Source organism: Pleurodeles waltl, chromosome 3_1, assembly GCF_031143425.1.
Source record: "Pleurodeles waltl isolate 20211129_DDA chromosome 3_1, aPleWal1.hap1.20221129, whole genome shotgun sequence".
NCBI lineage: Eukaryota > Metazoa > Chordata > Amphibia > Caudata > Salamandridae > Pleurodeles > Pleurodeles waltl.
Window position 1 is genome coordinate 1,362,569,040 of NC_090440.1, and position 14,179 is coordinate 1,362,583,218.

The following is a 14,179-nucleotide window of genomic DNA, read 5'->3' on the forward strand; positions in this document are numbered from 1 at the left end:
GACGTCTGGACCCTGGGGGTCTACCACAGACGGAGCACCCACTGCCGTAAGAGATGGGAGGACATTCGCCCCTGGAGCAAGAAGACGGCGGAGGCCCAGCTGGGGATGGCTTCCCAACGTGGGAGGGGTGCCCGTCGCATCATGACCCCCCTGATGTTCAGGGTCCTGGTGGTGGCATACCCGGAGTTGGATTGGCGCTTGCGGGCATCACCGAGCCACAAGGGGGTGAGTACACTCTTATTCTACTGATTTTGCGCGCAGTGGAGGTGTCTGGGTGGGGGAGGTGGGCTGTGGGTTTCCCTAGGCCAGGGCGAGTGTGCTAGTTAGGACCCCTTGTTCTGGCAGACCCTGTGGCACCCTACCCCACCCGTGTACAGTGCGAAGTACACCTAGTCAGGCTCCTGTGTCATCCATGTGGGCAGATGTCGGCCATAGCCTTGTAGGCCATGTCCCAGGGATTGAACAGTGGAGCCCAAATGCACGGCGTAGTGCAGGGGGCTTCTGTGTCTGTCATGCCTGCCAACGGTAGCGGTAATGCATGCCCTCAACATGTCTTTCTTCTGTCGTCCCCCCCTTTTTGTGGTCTCCCTGTTCTTGTGTGCATTAGTATCATCAGGCGGAGGAGCAGTGGCACCGGAGCAGGAGGGAGCTGCATCCCACATGGCCCTGGAGGGCGAGACAACGGACTCAGAGCTTACCAGTGGGACGGAGGGCGAGGGGAGCTCCATGGCGGGGACAGGAGCTGACACCAGAGACACAGACTCGTCCTCTGATGGGAGCTCCCTCGTGGTGGCGGCAACATCTGTGCCCCCCGCATCTACAGGTACAGCCGCCACCCCCCTACCAGCACCGCCCTCCCAGCAGCCCCTCAGCCTTTGCCCCGTGCCCGCTCACCCAGGAGGGTGGGCGTCACCTTCGCCCCAGGCACCTCAGGCCCTGCCCCAGTCACCCCTGCTGCCCTCAGTGAGGAGGCCATTGACCTCCTCAGGTCCCTCACTGTTGGGCAGTCTACCATTTTGAATGCCATCCAGGGTGTAGAAAGGCAGTTGCAACAAACAAATGCATTCCTGGAGGGCATTCATTCTGGTCAGGCGGCCCTTCAGCGAGCTTTTCAGTCTCTGGCCTCAGCACTGATGGCAGCCATTGTCCCTGTCTCTAGCCTCCCCCCTCCAACTTCCTCCACCCAGACCCAATCCCCTCTACCTCAGCCAATCCCAAGCACACCTTCAGACCAGCATGCACACACGTCAACTCACAAGGGAAGCTCTGACAAACATAAGCACCACACATCCCACAGGTACTCACGCAAGCATCACACACATTCAGACACACCAACATCCACTGCCTCCACTGTGTCCCCCTCCTCCTCGTCTCCCTCCTCCCTCCCAGTCTCGTCTCCACTCACACCTGCATGTACTACATCTACAGCCACTACTTCCATTACCAGGACACACATCACCACACCACGCTCTAGTGCAGTCACCACCCCCACTGCCATTCACACGTCCCCTGTGTCCTCTCCCAGTGTGTCTGTGACGCTACCTCCCAAGATGCACAAATGCAGGCACACACCCACCCAACAGCCATCCACCTCACGACAGCCTCCAGCGCATGCACCTTCACCCAAAGTCACCAAAGGAACACCTCCTACAACCACAACCTCTTCCCCCACTCCCAAACCCCCTCCAGCTACCCGTCCCAGTGTTCCCAAGAAACTTTTCCTGTCCAACCTTGACCTCTTTCCCTCACCTCCCCCACCCCGTCCGTCTCTTAGGGCCCGACTCTCCAGGTCCCAACCTAGCACCTCAGCCACAACATCTCCGGGACCAGTGGTGCCTATAGTCACCAGAATCTGGAGTGCACCGGCAACCAGGACAGCCAGTGTGGCACAGAGCCACAGCACGGACAGTCCCCCACCTGTCAAGCATCAAAAGCTGCCCAGTGCCCGGCGGGAGAGGGGGAAGACTCCAGCCACCAAAGCCGCTCCTAGGGGTACAGGTGGGAGTGTGGATTCAGCTGCGACACCTTCCAAGGTGGGGAAGGGCCACAAGAAAGTCAGCAAGTCTGTGAAGAGCAGCACGGCGGAGAAGACCGCCATCATCCCTGCTGCCCAGGATGCCACTGCCACCCTCCCAGCTGCCCAGGAGGCCACCGCCAGCACCAGCCTGCTGCCCTGCTGCCCGGAGGCCACCGCCAGCACCAGCCCTGCTGCCCAGGAGGCCACAGCCAGCACCAGCCCTGCCTGGCCATGAAGGACCGCCAGCACCAGCCCCGCTGGGCCATGAAGGGCCACCAGCCCCGCTGGCCCATGAAGGACCACCAGCACCAGCCCCGCTGGGCCAGACAGGACCGCCAGCACCAGCCCCGCTGGGCCATGAAGGTCCGCCAGCACCAGCCCCGCTGGGCCATAAAGGAATGCCAGCACTAGCCCCGCTGGGCCAGACAGGACCACCAGCCCCGCTGGGCCAGACAGGACCGCCAGCAGTTGAGTCACTGCAAAGGACCCCTCCACCACAATCACCACTGAACAGGGCACCAACGCCACAAGTACCGCTGAACAGGGCATCGCTGCCACAAGCACCGCTGAACAAGGCACCGCCGCCACAAGCACCGCTAAACAGGGCACCGCCGCAACAAGCACCGTTGGCCCATGGGCGCCAAGGGCACTGACGCTACTGAGTCTGTCACGAGCAGGATGAAGCACTCTGGGGACAAAGCCCCCTCCAGAACCAGTGGAGAAAAACATCTACTACCTCTGTCCTTGGCAGGATGAAGCACCCTGGGCACAAAGCCCCCTCCAGAACCAGTGGAGAAAAACATCCACTACCTCTGTCTTTGGCAGGATGAAGCACTCTGACCACAAAGCCCCCTCCAGAACCAGTGGAGACAAACATCCACTACCTCAGTCCTTGGCAGGATGAAGCACTCTGGGCACAAAGCCCCCTCCAGAACCAGTGGAGTATCACATCCACTACCTCTGTCCTTGGCAGGATGAAGCACTCTGGGCACAAAGCCCCCTCAGGAACCAGTGAAGTATCACATCCACTACCTCTGTCCTTGGCAGGATGAAGCACTCTGGGCACAAAGCCCCCTCAGGAACCAGTGGAGTATCACATCCACTACCTCTGTCCTTGGCAGGATGAAGCACTCTGGGCACAAAGCCCCCTTCAGAACCAGTGGAGTATCACATCCACTACCTCTGTCCTTGGCAGGATGAAGCACTCTGGGCACAAAGCCCCCTCAGGAACCAGTGGAGCATCACATCCACTACCTCTGTCCTTGGCAGCATGAAGCACTCTGGTCACAAATCCCCCTCCAGAACCAGTGGAGACTGTTATCCACTTGAGAGACTGTGGCTTTGCACTCCCCAGGATGGAACAGTGGGCAAACATCCCACTGTAGAGACTGGAGAGACTGTGGCTTTCCACTCCCCAGGATGGAACAGTGGGCATGTGGCCCCCTCATGGATTTGGCATTGTGCACTCAACCGGCTGAGGTGCCCCCCCTTTCCCTTCCCCCTGAGGTGCCTGTTTTATTGCTATCTGATGCCCCTGCAGTGTTCTCTCCGTCATGTTCGGGGATTGAGTGTGGGCCTCGCCCATACTGTGTGGGCCCAGTGTTCCACGGACCTCAATGGAGCACTACCTGGACTACTATTCTTGGTGTATATTTTGTTTATAGTGTATATATATATTTTTGTGTACTGGATTTTAATATATTACAATGGTTACACTCATTTCCTTTTGTCCTTGCATTCTTCCCGGGGGGCTTGGGGGTGTAACTGTTATGTATCATGCTGTATTAGTGTGTGTGTTGTAGTGGGTGAGGGTGGGGGTGGGGGTGTTGCGTGTTGCGTGTGTGTGTCCCTGTTTTTTCCCTCCCCACTCCCCTGTGTCGTAGGTGCAGTACTCACCGTCGTCTTCACTACCGCCGTTCGTGCTCCTGGTAGAGGAGCAAGAAGATAAGGGCTGGCAGGATGTGGAGTTCGGGTTCCATGGCGTCTGGATTTCTCGTGGGGTCTGATGAGGTGAGCGTTTTCCCTTTGAAGTCCTGTTTCTGCCATGTTTTTGTTCGCGGTGAATCTGCTCCGGAAAAGGTGGCGGATAGGTAGGTTGTGATACTGTGGGCGGTACATTGTCCTCCGCCTGTCTGTTGGCGGTGACTGCCAAGCTGTTTGTTTGTACCACCGTGGTGGTCGGAGTGTTAAAGTGGCTGTCATTGTTGGCGGTTTCCTCCATGGTCGTAATTCCATTGTTTTTTACCGCCGGCCTGTTGGTGGTTTCACCGCCAGTTTAACCGACCGCCAGAGTTGTAATGACCACCTAAATTTTGAATGGATGTTTACTGGAGAGTAATGTGATTCAGTCCTGCGTTCAGATGATGATGGTACTCAACTACAATTGGTAAGGCTCATAGGGGCATATTTATACTTTTTGATGCAAAACTGCACAAATGCATTTTTTCATCAAAAAGTTTTGCACCAGCTTGTGCCATTCCTGAGCGCCATTCCTGAGCGCCAGCCAGGCGCCATACTTATGGAATGACGCGAGCCGGTGCAAAGGGTGGGCTAACATACAAAATAAATTTACGTTGGCTGGGTGGGGGTGGCTGTATGGAAGAAGGGGGTTTTGCACCAAGAAATGACGTTAGGCTGGTTAGAGGCAAAAAAATACCTCTAGCCTAGCATCATTTTCTGATGCAAAACCATCCATACAACATGACTCCTGTCTTACAAAAGACAGGAGTCATGCCCACCACCCCAAAGGCCAGCACAGGGGACTAGTATCCCAGGGCATGGCCATTGCACCCTGTGTTTGCAGGGGGCCCCAAGTTGGGCCCCCAATGGCACTTTAATTAAAAACAAATACCCTACTTTCCTGGGATGGGGTCCCCCTTCCTTCGGTGTCCCTCTAGTGTGGGTGAGTTTGTTCCTGGGGCTTGAGGAGGGCACCTGTGGACCCATTTAATGGTGTTTAACCATGGAAATGGGTCCACAGGTCCCCAATCACCTGGTCTGACCCAGGTGTTAAATAATGGTGCAAAGCAAGCTTTGCATCATTATTTAGCCAATCCTCCCACCTGTCTGTCATTTTAGCATGGAGGATAAATATGGGGCTATGGGGTTAGTAGCATTTTTTAGATGGGAACGCCTACCTTTCATCTCATTGACGCAAGTTAGATTCACGCATCTAAAAAATGGTGCTAACTCCAATATTTTGACGTTAGACGTATCTAACGTCAAAATATAAATATGAAGTTAGTTTTGCGCCGAATTTGCGTCAAAAAATGATGCAAATATTGCGCAAATGGGTGTAAATATGCCTCTCTGTGCTACAGCATGAAGGTGTATAATAGTTTGGAAGTGGGCATGGATCACTTCCTTCATTTGCTAAGATATCAAAGTTTAAAAAGCCCAATGCCACAATCAGGAACAAATATATAATCAATGGACAAAGTTGATGACCAATTCTAAACGTTTGATCTGATGGTGAGTCTGATGTGCTATGGCCATTAATACAAACCATTTCATTACTGGCCATCAACAGAGACATAATTACAGACCTCTTAGAATAATGACAATGTGAAAAGTTTGCAAGTAAAATGTGATACAATTTGGAAAACTTACTCACTGATTGATTTAGCTTGGGGTAAATAACTTCAAGTTAAAAACTATCAAGTTAAAAGGTATAATGGCTGGTGTGCTTGGATGTACAAACAAAATTAACAATATCCCTTTCCATAACCACCACTGGATTATCCTCAAAGAGTGATTAGCAATATGGATATCCACACTTATCAAAATGAAAATAGGAGATCTCAAACTGTTCAATGGGTTATGGATAGCCTAGCATAGGATCAAAAGGCATTCACTTTTGTTCAGTTTTGATTGAAATCAAAGTTAGGAGGCCATCTGATAGCCAGTCCCCTGTCACAGGCCTACATCACTGTCTTACTGTCACAAAGGCTTGAGGTTTGGGCACCTTGATAACCATATTAAAAATAACATCAACATACCATTCTGCTTAAAGAATTGACCCACATGTCCACCCACTAACATTATCAAATCAATGAAGATTTTAAATGCTGAGAATGAGGTGATGAGAGCTTCCACCACATTATGAGATGTCACAATAGAAAACAATATCAGGTTAATCTAGATGTTTGTAAGTCAAAGCAGCATATCAGTTCTTGAATTGGTCAAACACAGAGTGACAAACATATTGAGGGGCATATTTATACTTTTTTGCGCTGAAATTGCATCATTTTTTAATGCAAATTCTGTGTAAAACTAACTCCATATTTATACTTTGGTGCTAGACCCGTCTAGCGCCAAAGTTTTGGAGATAAAGGGGGTTATTCTAACTTTGGAGGAGGTGTTAATCCGTCCCAAAAGTGACGGAAAAGTGACGGATTTACCACCAGCCGTATTACGAGTCCATTATATCCTATGGAACTCGTAATACGGCTGGTGGTATATCCGTCACTTTACCGTCATTTTTGGGACGGATTAACACTCCTCCAAAGTTAGAATAACCCCCAAAGTCATTTTTTGGACGTGGAAACCTACTTTGTGTCACTGAGATGCAAAGTAGGTGTTTACGTGCAAAAAATTACTCTATGGCCTTAGCGCCACATTTATCCCCCCTAAAATCACGCACGTGAGGGAGGAGGGGCCAAAAATGTTGCAAAGCTTGTTTTGCACCATTGTTTAACGCCTGGATCAGGGCAAGCGTTAGGGGAACCTGTGAGCCTATTTCCATGGTGGAACACCATGGAATAAGCCCACAAGTGCCCTCCCCAGGCCCCAGGTACACCCCCATACACACCAGAGGGACAACAGTGGATGGGGAACCCCACCCCAGGTAAGTATAGGTAAGTAAAGGTAAGTATTTTTTTTTAAAGTGCCATTGGGGGCCCTGAAATGGGCGCCCCTACATGGCACTGGGTGTAATGGCCATGCCCAGGGGACCCTGCTTTCCTGTGCTGGCCACTGGGGTGGTGGGCATGACTCCTGTCTTTTCTAAGACAGAAGTCATGTGGTATGGATGGTTTTGCGTCAGAAAATGACTCTAGGCAGGTTAGTCTTTTTTTTTTTTTTTTTACTCTAACCTGCCTAACGTCATTTTTTGGTGCAAAACCCCCTTCTTCCATACTGCCAGCCCGCCCGACTAACGTAATTTTTTTTAATGCTATCCTACCCTTTGCACCCACTTGCACCATTCCATAAATATGGTGCCCAGCAGGTGCACAGAGATGGTGCAAGCCAGTGCTAAACTTTTTGGTGCAAAACTGCGTTAATGCAGTTTTACACCAAAAAGTATAAATCAGGGCCTTGGTGTTTTATTGCTTGCTAAGACTACTGAAAGATTTCGATGGTGGTTGGTTGATTATCTTCTCTTATACAGTCCATTGAGTTAAGTATTACTTGTCCATAGTCACAGTTTACTTGTTGGGAAATTATAACTGAGTGATGTTTTAGAAGCTATAAGTTCAATGTAAATTGCAGTCTTGTATCCTTTCACTTCCAGCCAGGCTTTTTTTCAAAAGCAATCAATATAAGGTCCACTGATTGAATTTCATCAAGTTGTATAATTTGTTTGAACAGAAACCGAAATTTAGATTAATTCAGGGAACCTAGTTTACAAGCTTTCTTCCCTGTTTTACTAATATTAAAATATATTTGATGTTTTCAATTTTGTGCCTATTCATGTCACAAGATCTTATATTTGAATGAGAAAGTTGATTTACATTTAGTAACAATGGTTTCCACTGTTTTATTTTACTTTGCTATGGGAAATGTTGCACTACTTCTTTGTCTTTGAGATTTATTTTAGCTTTCAAATTACATTTTAGAATATTTTCAAATTGATTCTTTTTCTGATGTGTAGTAGTAGTACTACTCCAGAAGGGATTTCTTTAGTGACATTCTTTATTTGGGGCCCTGTCTTTTTAAGAGAGGATTTTACTATGAATGCTGGGTCTTTACTAGTCAATTATATATGTTTCTTTGATGAGCTGTTAGGTGTTTGTAAGTTCTCTTATTATCATTTTTTTAAGCATTTAACCCCATTTACTAATTTTCAACTGTATGAAACTTGAGTGAGAAACTAAAGATTGGGAAATAACAGTGTCTCTGTCATCCCATTTTAGCTAACAATAATTAAATAGAAATTGAAACTGGTGTAAGGGCAAAAGAACCTTGCACAATTTACACAGTACCACACCCCACCTTCTCAGATTGAGCTTGCTTCTCCTCCTGGGGATCAATAACTGATATTACCAAAGTGGGTAAGCAGGTAATAATCAGATATAGTGAATAACCATCACAATAGCCCCCAGCATGCCATGCAGGGTGCCTTGCACTACTGAAAGTAAATCAAGCATTAGAAAGCCAAATAGGCATTATGGCCCTCATTATGACATTGGCGGTAAATCCCACTTACTGCCATGCCGTATGCCGCCAACAGAACGCCGCCTTGGCGGACAAGCACCAACCATATTATGACACACACATACCAATCCGTCACAATACAGCCACACACACAAGCCCACCAGCCCAAAGGTCAGTGATTAACTGGCAGTATCCAAACCCACACCGTTACGCCAACAGAACAACGCCCACAACATTATCACCCACGAATCACAGCGGCGGGCATTCAATGGCGGTAAACCATTGGGGGTACATACTGCTGCGCTCAAAATACACATACTCAAACAAAACAACATCACATTAGACAATACAAACTACACGCACCTGACACACATACACACACCGCACCCACACCACTATAAAACACCCCCCCCACATCACTCACAACCCTTTACCATTACAAACAGTTGCCACCAGAGAGAGACAGCAAGAACACTCACAGAACCAGAACCACATAGCACCATCACCTATACACCACAAACGCACCTCACATCACACACCCCAACACATCACCCCACACACCCTCACCCACACCACTCACACTACAGCCAGTGCACCACAATGACACCTCAGATTATCTGAGAAGGATCATGGGGTCATGGTTGAGGAAATCTTCTGGGTAGAGCCTCAGCTATTTGGATCACAGGTGCAGCAGATCTCCATTGCTAGGAAGATGGAGCTATGGTGAAGGATCGTGGACAGGGTCAACACCATGGCACAACACCCCAGAACAAGGAATGACATCAAGAAGAGGTGGAGCGACCTACGGGGGAAGGTATGTTCCATAGCAGCAAGACACCAGCTTGCAGTACAGAGGATTGGCGGTGGACCCCCACCTCCTCCTCCACAACTAACAACATGGGAGGATCATGTCTTGGCAATCATGCTCACTCCCATTACTCCACCACTTTCCACACACCCCACCATCACATCTCAAACATCCCAATTCCAAGCACTGCATGCATCACCAATGCATGGACAGATCTTACATACCTACCACCATTGCATGCACACTAGAGACAATCACCTAGCCCACCAAATAACAACTCACACAAGGCAAAGCTGCCAGGGCAATAACAACCATAGAGGGCATTCCACCCATGCACAATATGTCACACTCAGAAACAATAACACTGCATTTGCATCCCCACAGGTAACCCAGCCAATGTCACCGGTGAAGATGTGCCAGAAACATCCAGTCCCTCCCCCCCCCCCCCCCCCCAGAAAAGGCCTACAGTGATGACAGCAGCTCTGGTCGCCTGGATCTGGATGACCAACGTGGCCTATTAGGGATCTCCGGACAGTCGGTTACCCAGGCACACTCTCACATCACCACAGAGCTTCTCCCTCTCAGGAAACACCACCACAGCAACCACCCAGTGGCCCCATACCTCTTTCCCCCAGGACATGTCAATACGCAGTGTGTCCACCACTACAGGGAGCCCAGGCCACCCCACAAACACAGGATGATCAGGGACCTGGGGTCAGTGGCAGTGGTCACACAGTTCAGGGGACAGAGGCACAGGACAACAGGGAAGCTGGAAGAACTGCTGTGTGACAGGGGAGGACAGGTCCAGGGAACCAACTCTCCAGGAGGCACTCACCTCAATCCTGGGAGAATACCAACATTCCCAGGTTACACAGGGTCAGATACTGGACAAACTGCACGGCTGCAGGAGGGACAGTATCTGGGGATCAGGGAGGAGTTGAAGGACATCAACACCACCCTAGTCTCCATTGCAGGGGTGCTGGCAGACATGGCCAACACTATGAGGGAGGCAGTTGCACACCACCGGGCCCCTGACACTAGCCAAACCGCCGAACAGCCCTCCACCTCCGCTGCTGCTAGTGGACAGGAGGCCTCACCACAGGAACAACAGGCCACCAGCACCCCTCCCCATGCAGAAGGAGAACCACCCCACAAACGTTCCCTGCGATCCAGGAAGAAGCCAGAGACTATTGCCAAGACCCCGCCAGGAAATAACACTCTCCTGATTGTCACCCTTGTGTCCCACTCTGTCACCCTGTCCACCTTGAACTACCAATGTTCCCCTTCTTATGCCCCCTTGGACAATGCACCGGTAATACAAATAGACTGGCCTCCAACCTGGACTTTCCTCCATCATCACCAAAGCCCATTGCACTTGCCCATCTACTTCGTAGCACTTAAATAAACACCCTTTGAAAAAATACAAGTAAGGAGTATGTCAAATGATTCAAGTATGTATTTGTTTAACACGGTTTAAACATTGCAATTCAACTGTACAGTAATGTTTACCTTGGATAGACCTGTAGTTGGCATCACTGAACACACCAGGAGCAATAGTGTGGAACCAACATCTGCAAAAAGACATGGCAAATGGTACAGTGAGTGGGCATAGAAGTAGGAATACACAACCTACCAGTGACAATGTCACACATCAAACTGTCAATTATATGTGTTTCAACACTGTCTTACTTGTGTCTCATTGGAAGTATTGACAAATAATTGCACTTCTGTTGTCCTCATCCTCTGCCTCCTCATCTTTACTATCCCCAGGATCTACTGCTGCCACATGGCCATCTCCAGCCTCATCCTCCTGCAGAAAAGGCACCTGGCGATGCAAGGCAAGGTTGTGCAACATATAGCATGCCACGATGATTTGGTAGACCATCTTGGGTGAGTAGCACAGGGATCCACCTGTTAGATGGAGGCAATGAAACCTGGCCTTCAGGAGGCCAAAGGTCCTCCCCATAATTTTTCTTGTTCGCCCATGTGCCTCATTGTAACGCTCCTCTGCGCTTGTCCTGGGATTCCTCACAGAGGTCAGTTGCCATGAGAGGTTGCGGTAACCAGGGTCACCTGCAAATATCGAGGGACAGCTGTTAAACACACACTAACCCTTAGGACCCACACCATACCCATACACCAACATATACTGGGTGAGAACCAGGGCTCACCTATTAGCCACATGCTGTGCCTCTGGAGTTGGGCCATCACATTTGGGATGCTGCTATTCCTCAGGATAAAGGAATCATGCACAGACCCAGGATACTTTGCATTGACATGGGAGATGTACTGGTATGCCAGGCACACCATCTGCACATTCATGGAGTGAAAACATTTGTGATTTCTGAAGACCTGTTCATTTTGCCGGGGGGGACAAATGCTATATGTGTTCCATCAATAGCCCCAATAATGTTGGGGATATGTCCCATTCCATAGAAATCAGCTTTCACTGTGGCCAAATCCTCCACCTGGGGGAAAACGATGTAGCTGCACATGTGTTTAATCAGGGCAGACAGCACTCTGGTCAGGCTCCAATTTGGCACACAGCTCCGTGATTGTGGCCCTGTCAAGTCTATAGGTGAGGATACTGCGCCTGTCCTCCATTGTTGCCAAGTCCACCAGGGGTCTGTACACGGGGGGATGTCTCCATTTCCTATTCATCCGCAGCAGTTGCAATCTATGGGGCAAAAGAGTGAGCAGCTGGTCATTATCTCTACATTCCAACCACTACAGTTCAATGCATGTTGTGATTGTAACAGTATTTTGTTGGAGATGACAAAATGGTGCATTTGTGCACTGTGATGCAGCTGGGCTCCATGGCCTGCACCCCCCCTTGAAATGACGTCCGCCTGTCCTGTATGGAGGGACAGGTGGAAATGAGGTAATTCCCCTGACGTTGTGCGCTGTTGCAGGAGGTGGTCGAGAACCGCCGTGCAACTCCTCATTGATTAACATTGGGCCCTATGTGGTACAGTGGCCAATTGTGATGTACGCCAGTGGTGACAGTACGCACCACCTCAGACATGACCGCCATTTTCTATCTGTGCACTCACTTGCTACCTGACCTTCAAAAGGAGAGGACCTACACTGCATGTGCTGCGGTGACCTGTGTCTGGAACCGACCATGGCTCGTTTCACTGGGTAAAGGGCCCCTGCCTTCACCTTGGTGGAGTTGGAGAGACTGGTGGATGGGGTCCTACCCCAGTACTGACTGCTGTATGGGTCTCCAGACCAACAGGTGAGTACGCCGTGAGTACTGTGTGTGAAGGCCTCGTGTAAGGGGGGTTGGTGGATGGGCCCTACGCAGCGTGCAGCATGTCTGGTGTGTCATGTCTGTGCTAATGGGGAAGAGAAGGGGCATGGTGGGCCATGAGTGTAACAGGCAGGACGGTCGGACTAATACCTTTCCCTGTGTCTATTTCCCTGCAGGTCAGCACCCATCAAAAGCAGGGTATATGGCGTGCCATCGCCAAGGACGTGCGGGCCCTGAGGGTCTACAGCAGACAGAGCACCCACTGTCGGAAACGGTGGGAGGACCTGAGACACTGGGCACGGAAGACAGCGGAGGCCCAGCTGGGGATGGCCTCCCAACGAGGAAGGGGTGCCCGTCAAACCATGACCCCCCCTGATGGCCCGGATGCCGGTGGTGGCCTATCTGGAGCTAGATGGGCATTTGGGGGCATCACAGCAGCCACAAGGGGTGAGTACAGTGCCCATCATTACAACTTACATCTGGTGGGGTGGTATCCGGGTGGGGGGTGTGTGCCCTGTGGGTGCCTCTAACCCAGGCCTGGCATTGCAGGGTAGGTCCCATCTTGGGAAGGGTTCTGATGTGAAAGTACTCCTACCAAGCTAGTAGGCATCCACTACTGGGCAGGGGTCTGTGGGTCTCAGGTATGCTGCAATTTGTGTTAGATGACCCTATGCAGGGGCAGGTGACTAACATTGTGACTGGTAGTGCATTGCCTAGTGCGTAGGGCTGTTCCCTGTGTGTGTTCGTGTGTCGTGTACGGCAACGGTGATGTTGTTGGCGTCATTGACCAAGTGTATCCTTTGTCTCTCCCTCCCCATTTTTGTTTTGTCACCCTGTCCTTATGTGCATTAGCATCATCTGGCGGAGGAGCGGGGGCACCAGCAGCAGACGGAGCTGCATCCCACAGGACCCAGGAGGCTGAATCCACCAATGGTGAGGGCACCAGTGGGACGGAGAGCGAGGGGAGCACCACGGTGGAGACAGGAGGGGACAGTTCAGACACGGATACCTCTTCCGATGGAAGCTCCCTGGTGGTGGCGGACACCTCTGTGCCCACCCCAGCTACAGGTACAGCTACCACCCCCGTACCAGCACCGCCCTCCCAGCAGCCCCTCAGAGTTTCCCGTGCCCGCTCACCCAGGAGGGTGGACATCTCCTTCACCCCAGGCACCTCAGGCCCTGCCCCAGTTAGCCTGGCTGCCCTGAGTGAGGAGGCAATTGACCTCCTGCAATCCATCTCTGCTGGGCAATCAACCATTGTGAATGCCATTCAGGGGCTGGCAGCCCAAATGCAACAGACAAATGCATTCCTGGAGGGCATTCACACTGGCTTGGCGGCCCAACATAGATCAATCCAGGCTCTGACCTCCTCTCTGATGGCAGCCATTGTCCCTGTTTCCAGCCTCCCCCATCCAACTTCCTCTACCCAATCCCATTCCCCTCAACCCCAACCTATCCCAAGCACAGAGGCAGATGAGCATGCACCCAGGACAACACACAAGAGTGGACATGACAAACACAAGCACCACACTTCATCCCACAGGCACTCACACAAACATCATATTCCAACATCCACTGCCTCCACTGTGGGCCCCTATTCCTCCTCGACCACCTCCCTCCTAGTTGTGTCTCCACTCACACCTGAATGCACTACATCCTCAGTACACACCCCTCACTGGCAGTCACCACCCCCACATCCATGCACACGTCCCCAGTGTCCTCTCTC